The sequence below is a fragment of the Mesitornis unicolor genome, unplaced genomic scaffold, assembly GCF_000695765.1.
Source record: "Mesitornis unicolor isolate BGI_N332 unplaced genomic scaffold, ASM69576v1 scaffold5169, whole genome shotgun sequence".
NCBI lineage: Eukaryota > Metazoa > Chordata > Aves > Mesitornithiformes > Mesitornithidae > Mesitornis > Mesitornis unicolor.
The window spans coordinates 14475-29390 of record NW_010205143.1 but is presented as its reverse complement, the minus strand read 5'-3'; positions in this window follow the sequence as shown (position 1 = coordinate 29390).

Sequence of the window (14916 nt, the reverse complement as noted above, 5' to 3'; positions counted from 1 at the left end):
CAAATCTATCTGTTCCCAGCATCTCTGTGAAATCAGCTATGCCCATGCAATATCTTACTTATCTTGATGTATTCAGAATGCTCACCTGCCTGGTATTTTGTACCTTGCTCTTTCAAGGTAACTTGGCAATTTGTTTTCTTGATTCCTTCTGATACTCCATCTTCCCATTTAGAAATAAATGAGCATTGTTCAGTTACTATCTTCATTTCTGCATTTTTCCTCTCTTCCTTTTGCAATCTTCAATTTAATCTCTCAAATTCCTCATCCTACCAGTGCCCGTTCTTATAAGTCGCTTTTCAACAAGTTGCTATGGACAGGTAAAAGTGACATTTTGTGGACGAGTTACATTTTTGTCCCTTTATGGTTGAAGACAAGAAGTAGACAGGCCTAACTTTCTCAGGTGAAATAAAATCAACTCTTTGCAGACCTGTTCATAGGAAGATTTGTATTTGGTTGTTTTCCCTTTGTTCACAAGCAATGTTGAGGATGGATTGTGATTTTCCAGAAGGGCTGAGGAGAATGCTGAATAATAAGACTGCCATCTTCAGCTGACTTGTCTTTAATCCCTGCTGCTGTCTTTAGAGGTTGTCTTGGGTATAACTATGGCGAAAGGAGAGAGACAGAAAGAACATTTAGCTATGATTCTACCGGATAAGTTCAATAGTCCTTATTATTGACATTTTGGATTAAAGCAAGAAGTATGAACAGAAGAAATTTCACCTGGTCTCACCAGTGCACCCAGTCAGCCTGAACCTACAGGGTGTGAGGTACAGACCCTGCTGGTGTGGATATTCCTGTTCTTGGGAATGTTTCAGCTGCAGTCCCTAACTCTGCTTTGGCAATGGGTCTGGCATGCCGTGATCCCAGGAAGCCCTGAAGCTGCATGATTGAAAGCCTAGCAAAGGCTATAGGAAGGGGAGCCTTTGAGCATGATGAGAAGATAGAAGAAGAGGAGCAAACTTTGACTCTCTGATGTTAGGCTTCTTCATATACCTGTGGTTATGTTCTCCAGCATCTCCTAACAAAATATCCTGACTGTGGAAAGAATAAATTCAGCCTGAATACAGGAATTGGATATCACAAATATGGTCTGACTCTGTGTGGATGACACAGACTGGGTCTTGAAGGCGAATTAACAACAGAGTGAAACTTCTGAAAGAGAATAAGGGAATATTTGATACCACAATTATTGCAATAGAAGTAATTTTAAGTGCTGGAACAACAGCAGCTCTATTGATATGCTGCCCAGTTCAAGACTTGCACTGGCAGCCTTTCATAAGAGATTCTCGGGAAGCCTTCAAAACATTTGTGGCTAGAACATATCTTCCTCAAAAACTTGTTTAGTTGTTCTGTGAAATGTGTGCAGACAATTATAAGCTCTCAAAATGTGTCATACCCTTCACGATGCTATCAGCACTGTCAGGAGAGCAACAGTTCATTAGAATATTTGTCTATCAGCTTTTGGTGGTACTTTGGTGGCCCGCTGCCATCATCCATCTTTGAGCGAGTGCCGTTCTTCGTGATGAATGTTCCTAATAGCCTTAGTCAGGTCCAGGATGGACTACTCTAACTCTTTATTTGGGCTGTTATGAGGAAGTTGAAAGAATATAGCAACTTCTGGACAAAGCATTGGCTTATCTGGGAGTTTGGTGAGTCTCAGGAGGGCACATGAAGCTGATTGTGCAACCTGCTCTTCCTTTCTGCCTGCTTTCTATTGCACTATCACTCTGAATGGGCTCATGGGCATCGAAGGCTGTATTTGCAGCATCTGTTATTATCACTCATCCCGCTCAATACAGATCAGAGTCCAAAGAGAAATTCATAATGATTACAGGGGACCTGTTCATGCCCTAGGCTCTGGAGCTATCATTCTCAAACTAAAGACACAGCACTGAGCAGCGTTGTGACCCTGAGAGAGAAGTGGTAGAGTATTGTGCATTTGGAAAGAGATTACAGTTTTGGAAGTACTGCTTTATTCCAGAGTCCTACAATAGTCATTTCGGGCCCCATGCTTCTTTATTCATCCGCATACTTCCCAGAGAATCTGAAGGGACAAGACTGGAGAAATTCAGGCTGCTCTGTGAACAGAGGCATCCTGCAGATTTGTCTTCTACACAGCTGCTAAAACCCCCTTCGGGCTATCCATTTTAATACGACCAGCTCATACACAGGTTTCTCACCTCTTCCAGTGTCTCCAAGTCCACCTGAAGTAGCCAAGTACCCTTCAACTTCTCCAACTCCTTCCTCTGAACAAGAGACAACGTGCTATAGCTTAGCATACACAGCTTGCTGTACTTGCTGACTGGCAATCCAGCAATTCGATTAGGAGATGAGCTCTCCCAGCTTTCTCTCTAATGAGGTCATTTAAAAGTTCCCTGTCTTCTGCACAGCAACTGATTTTTTAAAAGGCATTTGCAATATTTTAGTATCTTTGAGACTTCTGAACAATTTGCTTCAAATTGGCCAGCAGGTTCAAAAGGTATGAAGGAGAATTGACAGATGCACAGGTGGAAAATATAATTGAGTGGCTACTGGTTTGTTAGGAAAAGGGTCCAGAAATAATAGGTGTGTTTCTTTGCTGCAGATCATTGTTATGCCAGGACCAAGATGAAGCAGGGTTCGTCTTTCCAAGTAGTTCTCATTGCTTTTTCATTTTATGGATGTACGGCATCCATCTTGATACTAAAATGAAAGAGACTTTTAAAATGATAATAATTAAATTAGGTATTTGAAAGTAGGAAATATTCCTGGGTAGGCTTGTAGTAAGAAAAGAAGCACTCTCCAGTCATAATCCCAAATTAGAAGGTTGCTGTATTTGTGCTAATAGTAACTGTAATAAAAATGACCAAAGATAAGCCACTGGCTGTTAATGGGCCGATAGGAATTATCTGTCTTTATCACCAAAGATACTTAATTTGTATGTTTACTATGTCTATTTTATTAAGTCAGCATGCAATAGAGAAGATGCATTGCACTCGCGTTCCCTTCACTTGCATCCCCAGCACAAGATTCTCGTTTGGGCTGGCGTGCCAGCACACTTATTTCATGAAACTCTGTCGTTTGAGCCTGCCCTTTCTGATCAGTCAGCCAGGAGTAAAAACCGACGCTGAGAATCTATTGTAAAGGGCAAAGAAATCTATGCGGGCCTCACCTCTGCGATTCAGTACATCTTGCCTGCAGCTTTGCGCATCGCAGGGTGCCTGGTGATGATGAAAGGGCTGCCAGTATAAAAATAGTTTCTTCCTAACTGAGCCCCATGTTGCATTTTGTCAGGGAGCGCACCTACACAAGCCCAAGTAGATGCTGAATCTTTCAGGAGGTGTTCTCCAGTGATTAGTGCTGCTGGGGAGCAGATGTTAATGTCTTTAAATAGGACGTAAATTTACTTCTGGTATTTACATAACTCATAAGCATTTGGATATTCAAAGCCATTAGCAACCTTGTTGCCTCGTGCAGTGGAGTACTCTGCCAGAAATGCTTACTATTTGCTACAGTCTTGTTTATTGTGCAGAATGTTCCTCAAAATGGGAAGAATAAACTGGGTTTAAGCATGAAGTATCTCTGGAATATGTAAATGTAGCATGCATAGGGCAACTTTTCTCTTTGGCAGTTTTTGCAGTTAATTCATAACTCAACATTTACACAGCGTACTTGTAGCTTCCTGAATTTAGATGTCTAACTTAAAGCATGTATATTTAGGCATTTCTGGTCCCTTACTGCAACCTGTCACTTTGGTTTGATACCTGACCTGTGAGTTCATATCCTCTTCCAGCAGTATCTCGTTATTTAAAGACTGCTGTTCAACAGAAGGAGCCCCATTAGTATATGAGAATACAGCTTAACACTACTGTGATTGCAGCTTCCAAACGTAATGGAAAACATTTACTTTTCAAACATCTGCCAGAGATTGCATATCCCTGAAGTTGATTGAACCCTTCAAGTAGGATTTAGCAGCAAAAAAAAAAGGTGCTGCCAGTTGGCTTCTTGGTTTCTCTCTGTGGGTTGATGAAAGCACATCAGAAGTGGTAGAAGTAGAAAGGGGAAAGCATCGGTGAGATGCAGTGAGAAGAGTTAGGCTCGCCTGCCTTTTAGTGACATTCCCTGTGACTTTTGAGTGGCGTATGTAAAAAGAAGGAGGTTTATTTGTGCTCCCATGAGCCTCCAAAATAATGCTTTGTGAAGGCACCCTGCCTGGCGTTGTGAGAGAACCTATGTGTGAAGCTAACAGCACGCTGTTGTCTCTCCTTTTGCCTCTTTTCTGGCCCTTTCTCCTCTCTTTTGCTCTCTTGAGTATCATTATCAATACTTCACGGATACCACTTGCAATGTTGGGCTACAGGCAAGATGCACTGCTCGAATTATCTCAAAATATTAGAAAACAGATCTCAGCCATTGACAAAAAAATTTGGCTGAGAAAATTGCATGCAATTACTGTAATTAATGTCTCATTTAGGCTTCTGAAGGGGGAAATCGACTGAAAGGAAGACATAAGAGCACACTTTTAAGCCAAAATGATCTGGTCTACTGGAACAAAAATTATTCAAATCAGTGAGAAATGCAGTCCTTTGCCATGTGAAGTGTATGTTCAGATAAATACTGGGTACAGATAAAAGACATTTCTGATTCCAAAGACTGCCTCATGCGTTGTTGAAAGTGCTGATGACCGATGATGAACTCCTCCCCTCCTCTTGCAATGGTGTCAAGTTCAGTGACACCTTAGGACACCTGTAACTTAAGTGCCTCTGCATATCGTAAAGATATTTGAGGACAGCTTTAACAGGCACACTTGACATTTTGAAAAGCTCTTTTTTTCTCCGAAGGTGTTTGAAAAACTGACATCTTTTGTTCCAAAGGGATGTTCTTCCTCCCTCCCCTTTTCTTCTCCTCCTTCCTTTTCACTTCCCTTTGCAATCACCTCAGGTTCAGCAAATGCCTAAAGAATGGCCTGGTGTGTGTCAGGCTCCCACATTAATTAATACAGATTTTCTCTGAACTAGCTGTGATAGATCATTCTGCCAGCTTCGTGTCTGCGGTACATGAGACTTGGCAGAGGTGGACTTAGCACAGTATGTGAAATGCACTTATTTACTCTCAGGCGTCTCTTCTGATTACCTTCACTTTTTCAAGGTCACAAAATATATTTGCTTCTTGCTGGGGATCATTTCAGCAGCCTTTATTTAATCATTCCAAAGGATTTCTCTCATCCTCTCGTAATGCTCATAGTGTACTCAGGGCTCCATGGAGGTGGGAAGTTGGCTGGATGGTTGCATCCAGAGGGTAGCAGTTGGTGGCTTGATGTCCAGATGGAGAGGGGTGACAAGTGGTGTCCCTTAGGGTTATGTACTGGGACCAGTGCTGTTTAATATCTTCATCAGTGATACTGACAGTGGGATAAAGGGCACTCTCAGCAAGTTTGCAGATGATACCAAGCTGAGCGGTGCGGTTGACATTCCAGAGGGACGGGACATTATCCAGAGGGACCTGGACAAGTTGGAGAGATGGGCCCGTGTGAACCTCATGAGGTTCAACAGGAGCAAGTGCCACGTCCTGCATCTGATTGGGACAGTCATCATTATCAGTACAGGCTGGGGGATGATGTGATAGAGAGCAGCCCTGTGGAAAAGGACTTTGGGGTACTAGTGGATGAAAAGCTGGACAAGAGCCACCTGTGCGCCAACCACAATCCTGGGCTGCATCAAAAGAAGTGTGGCCAGCAGATCAAGGGAGGTGATTCTACCCCTCTGCTCTGGTGAGACCCCACCTGGAGTCCTGTGTCCAGCTCTGGAGCTGTCAACACAAGAAGGATGTGGACCTGTTGGAGCGAGTTCAGAGAAGGACCACAAAAATGGGGAGCTGGAGCACCTCCCCTGTGAAGACAGGCTGAGAGAGTTGGGGTTGTTCAGCCTGGAGAAGAGAAGACTGTGGGGAGACCTTATTGCAGCCTTCCAGTTCCTGAAGGGAGCCTACAGGAAAGCTGGAGAGGGACTTTTTACAAGGACAGGTAGCGATATGACAAGGGGCAATGGTTTTAAACTAGAACAGGGTAGATTTAGATTAGATATTAGGAAGATGTTCTTTACTATGAGGGTGGTGAAACACTGACACAGGTTGCCCAGAGAGGTGGTGGAGGCCCCATCCCTGGAGATATTCAAGGTCAGGCTTGATGAGGCCCTGAGCAACCTGATCTGGTTAAAGATGTCACTGCTCACTGCAGCAGGGTTGGACTGGATGAGCTTTAAAGGTCCTTTCCAACCCATTCTATGCTTCTGTGATTCTAAGTAGGGAGTCAGAGTCTTTGCAAGCTCCAGAAATGTGGTAATTTAAAGGAAAAAGAGGCAAATTCCCGTGGCATGGAGGAAACGGGTCATATTTTGGATTTGTTTTGTTGCTCGTCATTCAACACGAGATGCAGTGAGGTGGGACAGGGCACTGGGATGGGGCACAGCCTGAAGCACTGGCCAGGCACCCTAGGCACAGAGTAAATACAGCCCGATGGATACATCTCTGGGCTGTTTTTCTCATTTTTATAAGCAGTGATTAAAATCCTGTGCCATCCCCTGCCAGACATTTCTGTGCACCGCAGTGCCCAGTCATTTGCCAGCCTTCAGAGGTTTTTTTTCCCTCAAAGTCAGCTTCTGCTGATGCTGTCGTAACACGAGTCGATTCTCACTTGGTTAAATTCAACATCGGGGCATGGTATTTGAATATTTATCAAGCTGTGGAGAGTTAATGCAGTATGGCATTAATTAGCCTTTCTGCCTGTCTTGTTCTTTTTTTAGTTGTCATTCTTAGTTTAATAAATTAGTTTCTGGAAATGAAGTAGAGTGGGTTCCAGGGTCCACGGATGGTTTGCTTCCCACTGCAGCCGAGACGAACATGGTGTTAAAGCATAGGGCGTCAGCTATGAAAAACGTGGCAGGTTTTTTCTCCCTTCCACATCCAGGAAATTCCCAAGGAGGTTTCTGTTAGCAAATCGACATGCTTTCCTCCCAGCTTTAATGATCGTACTAATGGTTCTACAGGCTCCTAATCAAACTGCACAGAGCTCGCTTTCCTCATTCTTCACAGGCAACTCATAGCGTTATTTTAAATCCCATCACAGCTTCATTAGCTCAGCTTTCAGCGGTGGTTTCTGTTTACAAGTGTTTTTCTCCATGATTTGTGTAAAACCCACAGCTCTGTTCTGCTGTCGTGCTGCTGGGGCAGGGGGTTTGAGCCTGATACGGGTAACAGCATTTTATGCCAGCTACATTTCTGGCCTGTAGACTTCCAAACATCGAGTCATATAAATATCATTTCATTTCTTCATATGTCTATGCCTAGCAATACCTCCTGAGGATCGGTGCACAGCCAGTGCTGGAAGAGGAAATTGATAGTCAGCATTCATTTTCTGTAATAATGTCTCATTTTCTTCTCAATTCAACCAGGGGAAGGGGGCTGTGATCGCTCAAGGCAGCGCAGAAAACAAACGCTGCCGTTGGGTTATGACTCAGGAGGTATTGCTGTTCTCAAGCAGATGTTTGAAAAATGTGCTAAAAAAATGTCTGGAGACATCTCCGCTTATTTTATTTTTATTATCCCCAGGAAGCAGAACCTCTCTACGCCCAGATCAACAGACCTAAGAAATAGCATTGTTACAGGCTTGTGGTGCTCCAAGACTCAAACGAAACCCAACAGCCTGGCAGGCCTTTGGCTTTCATGCTTTTTTCCGATTGATTTTGTCCGACAAGGAGCGATGATTGCCCTCCTGGACTGGCTCTACGAGTGTTCCTGACTTTTTATTTTTGGCAACCAATGGCAGATTCCTATGGCAGCACAAAACAAAAAACTCTCCCTGCTTCTCATACCACAAGTCCGGCCCTGTCCCCACAAGTCATGGGTGGATACTAGGAAATCTTACTCCTCGGTCTTCATTTAAACATTTGTTATCTTCTGTATGCCACATATAAATAATGAGCATCTGGAATTTATTGAGTATTAGACTTTCTTTTTTCTTTCAAGCATAAAGCAGAGTCTGTATGTAGCAGTGGCGTTATCATTCAACAGCCTTTTGGGCACAAGTCGGCACTTTTTCTGTCATGGTGACATGGTTTTCATCATCATTTACATCAGGCTGATCCTGATTTATTATTTTTTTTGTCCCCTGTGTAGACCTATTTAAACAACAACAAAAAATTACTGGCAGTGTCAATTTATTTTATTTTTTTTTTTTGTATTTCCGATTCCGCAGTTTTGTATAAGTGACAAATCCAACAGCAAAACGCCTCCTGCGGAAATGATTCCTAACTTGAAACCACAGAGTAAAACTCAGTTGTTTATCCATCCTGACTGAAAACGTTGCCAAATGGACCTTTAAGTTGTAGCGCATCACGAGGAAGAAATGCTGCTTTTCTGTTTGAATACTCATACTGTGGGTAGAGAAAGGACATGGAGTCCCACTGAGGAAAGAAGAAAGAGTCAGTATTTCCTAGGAAACTCTAAACAAAGTGCAGAAAAGGAATATTTTTATTTCTTCGATATCTTGCTGCTGTAATGCTATGCAGACAAGTGTTTTCTTCTCTGTGTGCCATTTTTGATGAAAACAAAAAATCATTTGCCAAATAATACCGGTATGATTCTGGTTTAGGAATTTGGATGAAGCGGACTTGATAAATGGGACAAGGATGGCATGGATTTTGGAATAACAAACTGATTCTGTGATCAAATTGTTCATCTTTATCACTTTTTGTACATCAGAAAAATCAAATGGGATTTTTATTTTATAACTTGAAAAAAAAAAAATCTTACTGTTAAACTCTTTAAATGTTTAAGGGGAAATGGCTTTAAGGAGTTCGAATGAAAATTGCCAGTTTTTTTTGTAAATATAAATGTTATGACAATTCTTTTACTAACGCCATTACACAGTAGAGAAGGTAGCAAGTTGCAGTGCTTGGGAGGTGTGGCAAACCCAAGTGGTGGCTCTCACATCGCATACGTTTTCTCACGTGCTTATGATCATGGGCTGAAGCTCAAGTGCATTTGCCAAAAGCAGTCAGCTTGTCCGCAACCAGTGAAATGAATGGGAACACATGGGTTTATGATCTAGCGTTATCACACGGCCATGTTCCACTTAGCAGAAACCACATGTCACTGACGTTCCTTTGAACCTCTGCGTACAAGTCATCAAACTGTTTACACACAGAACAACAAAAAAAAAGAATTTAAAACTTCCTTTTTTTACATTTATGAAGCAAAAGTGCAGTGTTTGGGTTCATATGTTTAGCACATGATTTTCATAAAGAATCTATATATTTTTGCCCTACAGAGAATTGTTATACAGGTCAAATGTGTTTTCCTGATGTTCCTATGCAGTTACAGTATATTGAATTTAGTGGTTTAACACTAAAAAGAAAAAAAAAAAAAGAAAAAAAAGAAGGACAAAAAAAAAGAAAAAATTTTAAAAAGAAAAAAATAGGAAAAGGAGAAAAGGTTAAAGGAATCAAATAATTAATCAGTTTTTAGGGTTATTGTGCAGATTTTGTTTTTAAATGGACACATTAGGATTTCCATTTTTGTCATGATTAAAATAGGCCTGCAGTTATGAATATTTTACTTTCTTTCATCTCTGTTATAAGCTAAAAATGGTTTAGAAGACAGAATAACTGGGGTGGTGATTGTTGATATGTACAAGCGAATCTCACACCATGATTCCAGTCTTTTCTTTTGAATTAGAGAAATTAGAGAAATGTGCGTTACAGAATGTATGTGAATGAAAAATTAGCTGTGAATAGACCTAACGAACCTGCAGAGAAGAGAACTGTTATCCCCACTCACGGTCATTTGATACTTATTCCTTAGTCATGTGCAAACAGCTTTCTAGCAAATCTTATTTCCTCATCAGAAGAAAGATCGAGTTTTCTAACTGGAGAAGATGAATTAAAACTTGGTGGATTGAGTGTTTCAGGATTAAAAGCAGAGGTAAAAGCGTTACTGAAGGACATTTCTTTAAGAAAATTTTCCTAATTTGCACAGTGGTGCTACTTTCTTCCTCAGTGGCTCTTTTGGGTTTTGTCCTGCATACGGAACCACAAAGACAATTTTGGTTCATCACAGACATTTGAGGTTTATTCTCGTCAGTGCATTTCCACTTATGGGGTAAAACGTTGAAAGAAAAAGACGAGATTTGTGTCTCAGAGAATCCATTGACGTCGTATTTGTAGGAAGGAGATCATTTACATAGTCCTTGCAACGAATAGGTGCCGAGGGAATGAGGCTGGGATGTTAGTGTCTCGTGAGGGACGGCTGGACCATCACCGTGGACCTTTGTCTTCCCTTTACCAATGCTCATAAATAAAAACAAAGTCTGAATTGTCTTGTCGTACCATTAGATCGTCCTTGTCACGGTTGAGATGCTGAGTTGAGAGGACTTGGAAGGCCTCCGCACTGTACCAGTATTGTAGATAACTGAAATATCCAGCTTGTGCAATTGTTTAATCCCTCATCCTTCACTAGCACTAAATTCGTCACTTTAAATTTAAAAAACCAGGGAATCCCACCAGCCATCCTGTTATCATCCCCCCGTAGGTTCTTGATCTTTACCTGTCATGAAAAGATATTTTGATAGATCGTAGTCATCCAAGTGTCTGATGAAACCTTTCATCTAATAACGTACTGGGCACCTTCTTTGCAAAAATGTTTACTCCGTGGTTTTCATTCATTTTTATTTCTGCATTCTGACACATATTTTTTTAATAAAGATGAGAAAGATAAAATGACTGTTGCAGTACATTTCTAAACCTACTTTAACTTTACCTCAGATAACGACCATTTGTTAACATATACGGACATATTATTTTTAACTTTATGTATAACGCATTCAGCAACAACGACAAAAAATCCAACAAATTTTTAGAAATTTTCCATTAATTTCTGTAACACACCATGTAATACTGTTATGAATAAAAACGTTTTAAAAAGGCGTCATTTCAGTACGTTTGTTTCATAGCTTTTGCTCTTCTGTGATGGTTCTGCCATTCATCCAGTGCAGCATGGGTGTCTGGCAATATTTTTGACAGTGGAAATATCCGGGAAAGGAGAAAAAATAGTGTCTCAACTTGGGGAATACCTAATCTAAAACACTCCAAGTGTTGCTTATCTTGCAAAGACTTAACTTGCTGCTTTTAATTGCTGCCTTTGATGAACTGTTGCTGGGGTTTGGCCTCTTTTCAGGTGTTTTAGGAGGAGCATCCCAAACCAATAGGTGTTTTAGCCACCTCTTGTAAAATCTCATGTTCCTAGGAGAGACCAGTGCTACCAAAGTTGCAGTACGTTTGTGGCTTGAGAAGCTGGAATTGATTTCACTCACATTTGTCTCTTCAAGTAAGATCTCAAATGTCAAATGTGCTTTAAAACGTGACAGTTTTGAAAGTAAAAAACCTCAGAACTTATCCATAATATGCACAGAATTGAGAGCAAAGCCTTGACCCAGTAAAACATATTAATGACACCACCTTGGGGTGATGCTGGTGTGAAGCTCGTGATGCCACTTGCAAAATAAAGTTGTTTGAAATTCAGTGGTACCGAGTGCTGGATCTCTCAGTGGAATAAGGAGCAAGTACCATTCTTTGCAATGCAAGTACTGCAAATATGCAAGATACCACACTGGAATTTAAGGGTGAGAAGTACATGGCTGTATACAGGAAGAGAGGGAGGTGTGGATGTGTGTGCATATATTTTATTGTATTTCTTCTTCCTGATGTCTCATCCAGCAGAAATGCCCAATAGGTCGTGCCAAAACATTCATTGACTTTGTCAATGGACGGTGTTGAATTTCTTGGATCCCACCTAAGAATAAAGGTCATTTTGTTGTGATGAAAACGCGCTAGCGATAATGTCGTTTTGACTTTGTGTGTAGCTTATTGTGTTCAGATATCCTTGGAAGGGGGAACATGATCTGTTGTGTTTTGAACAAGCTATGAAATGTCAACATAAAGTGAAATATGACAGAGCTAACTGTGGTTTTAAACTAGAATGCATTTTTACAACGTAGGCCCAATCTAGCCTTGTTGATGTTCATCTGGTACACCCACAGTTTGGTTTTTGTTAAAAAATCAGAAAAAAATGGCTCATGTTGCACAGTTGCTATGCAGGTTTGGTTTAAATAATAAGAATGAGCATCTTTGACGTCTAGTCTGGTGATGATGAGGAATCTTGAAGTAGGAAGGACCTGACTACACATTGGCCTTATTCAGAAGGGAGAAAACAAAGTCTGGTTCTTACTGTGCTGTGTCAGCGTACTGTATTACGTTAATATTACTGTAATTTAAGTGCACTAGGAATGTCTGGATTGTGTATGAGTGTCCAGCTCGAACATGACTGGTTCAAGAAATGGTCCCCACTTAACTATCGCTAATTAAGGCTGTGATCTACTGCAGTAATGAGAATTTATTTAGCAAACGGTTTGCAGAATGAACCTGCGGTTTTACACAGGTGAGGACTGGTGACAGATCTCTCTTTTCCCTGTCAGTGACTTCTGGGAGAGCAATTGATTGTATAGACTGGGAATATGCAATTTTAACTTGCTTACGTTGGATTAAAGGCAATGTGCTACGTGCTTTAATCACGACACAGTGACAGTTGCTGCAACAGATAAGCTAACCTATTTCTTCCTTTTTCTAGGTTGTGATACATATTTCCATGCACCGTTTCCTTTTTCTTCTTTCTTTTCTTTATAAACAATCCATGTCCTGTCAGGTTCATATTTATTAGCTTTCTGGCAAATACTGTTCTCAATCACATGCATATCATTTCAGAGAAATGAACGGGGATACCTGTTGGCAATTTTCTGCTGAGGTTTGAACCCCTTGTCTACAACTGTATCTCTGAGCCAGCATGGAAAGCAGACAGTGATGAATCAACACGCTGCAAGTCCATATGGCAACCAGAAAAAGGAGGTTTTGGGTGAATGTGTGAGCCTGGGGCATCTATATGAGCATCTAGACTGATGTTATTGCTGTCATTGTTTTACTGCTGCTTGCACCTGGTTCTGCTTTGGTCTGTGAAATCAGTGGGACTCACCCCAGTTCCTGGCTGTGGGCTGATGTTGCTACTGCAAAAGTCAGGATTTATAAGAGTATTTCTCTCTTGTGATGAGGTCTTCCACAAGTTGGTCTTCACATCCCAATCCAGTCCCCTCTTCAGAGCCTTTTATTTCATTGTTTTTCAATGCCAAAGATAAAGCAGAGAGCTGGCATGAGGAAGGAAAAAGGGCGGGTTTTTTTTCTTGCTTGACTTGCTGTCTGAAAGTGTGGGGAAACTGAATTATACATTTCAGCATGACAGTGAGGAATATGGGGAGATATCCTGATACGATTTCCTGATTACCTGTAACACTGCCTGTCTCTTTCTAAAATTATCCTACTGGAGGCAGGAAATATCAGGTCTATTAGTGAAACGACTCTCCAGCTATTAGTTTTTAGAGCTTTGAATAGTCTTATCTCAATGGACGTGTTTGCCCTGTGGCTCATCTATCACCCCTAAAATGTTTTATCAGCACCTGAAAAATCTCTATAACAAGAATAGCCTCAAATGTTACCCATTCAAGGGGCTCTCAGATACAGAATGTATTTTCTGTTTTTAAAAAAAAAGAAGTCTTTTAAGATCTGGTATTATTTGCTGACTTTTGAACCTCATTTCATAGCTCCCACAGCACCACTTCTATAAATACTCACCAAAGAAAGGAAATCTTAATAGATTAAAAGAAAGCCAGGTTAACGGGCAGCAAATCAATGTCCATTCAGCCTCAGACATTCATGAAAATAAAGGGTTATGAAGAATTATTGCCAGGTACTGGCTGTGTGAAGACCTTTTGTGGTGTCTTTGTCTTTTTTTAACAGTTATTAGAGGTGTAAGAAAAGCTTTCAGTGTCAGAAGCCAGTTGTATGAGAAAGAAGCAGAAGTTATAATTCTGGCAGTGTCCTGGTTTTTCTTTGAAAAATGCTGTTTCTAGTTTGAAAATGAGTTTATGTGTGAGTTACCTTGAGGTCTAATGGAGTGGAGATGGAGACAAGGGACAGGACGTGGTGGGTTTTCCTTTCTTTGTCATTACTGCAGCCCCTGTCCCACCGCCCTCACAGGACCTTGGAGTCAGAGCTTGCAGAGAAGGTGAGCTTGTGCCCAAATTGGACTATAAGGCATTAGTTTTAGAGCATCGAAAGCCAGAAAAGGAGAATTGAGCTCAACAAGATGAGGTTTTTTTATGTCCAGGCCCTTTCAGAGACTCACCACAGCACCAGAAAATAACTTTATTACTAACAGAAGTGGTGATGTAACAGAATCAATTGTGGTAAATGTGAAAGCATTCCTTAGGGTTTCTTAATTGTAAACTTTACCATACATTTGTCACCTCCTGTTCTCACCATTAAAATCAGGGGGAGAGCCTCCTGCCTTTCAATGAGCCAGTTGTATTTTTCTGCAGAAGGAAATGCATTAGGAGTTATGAAGCGGGGCGGCTTCAGAGAAGAGGAAAAATAAACTCTTTTCAAAGAAGTCCACTAGTGATACCATGAGGAGCTGCTTGCTGGCTCCTATCTGCCCTTTCCCAGGGAGGGCCTTTCATCTCTGATGTGTCTCACAGTTTTCCTTTGGACAGGAAACTGCCATTTAAAAATAAAAAAAAATAATAACCTTTGGTGAAGCTGTACTGATTTTATTTACAGGGAGCAAGGGGTCCCAAGCTTATGCTGGTGTTACGAGCTCTGCAAAGGACGTGTTACTCTTGAAAGCTGAGCGCTCATGATGGACCTTTGGTGAGGCTTCATTTCCAGGTGCGATGAAAGCCCCGCTCAGTGACTTGCAGCGTTGTTAGCACTAAGCGCTCTGGGACTTAAAACGGCGCAGGACCCCGTCATGGATATTTCAGTCAGCGACGAAGGAGGA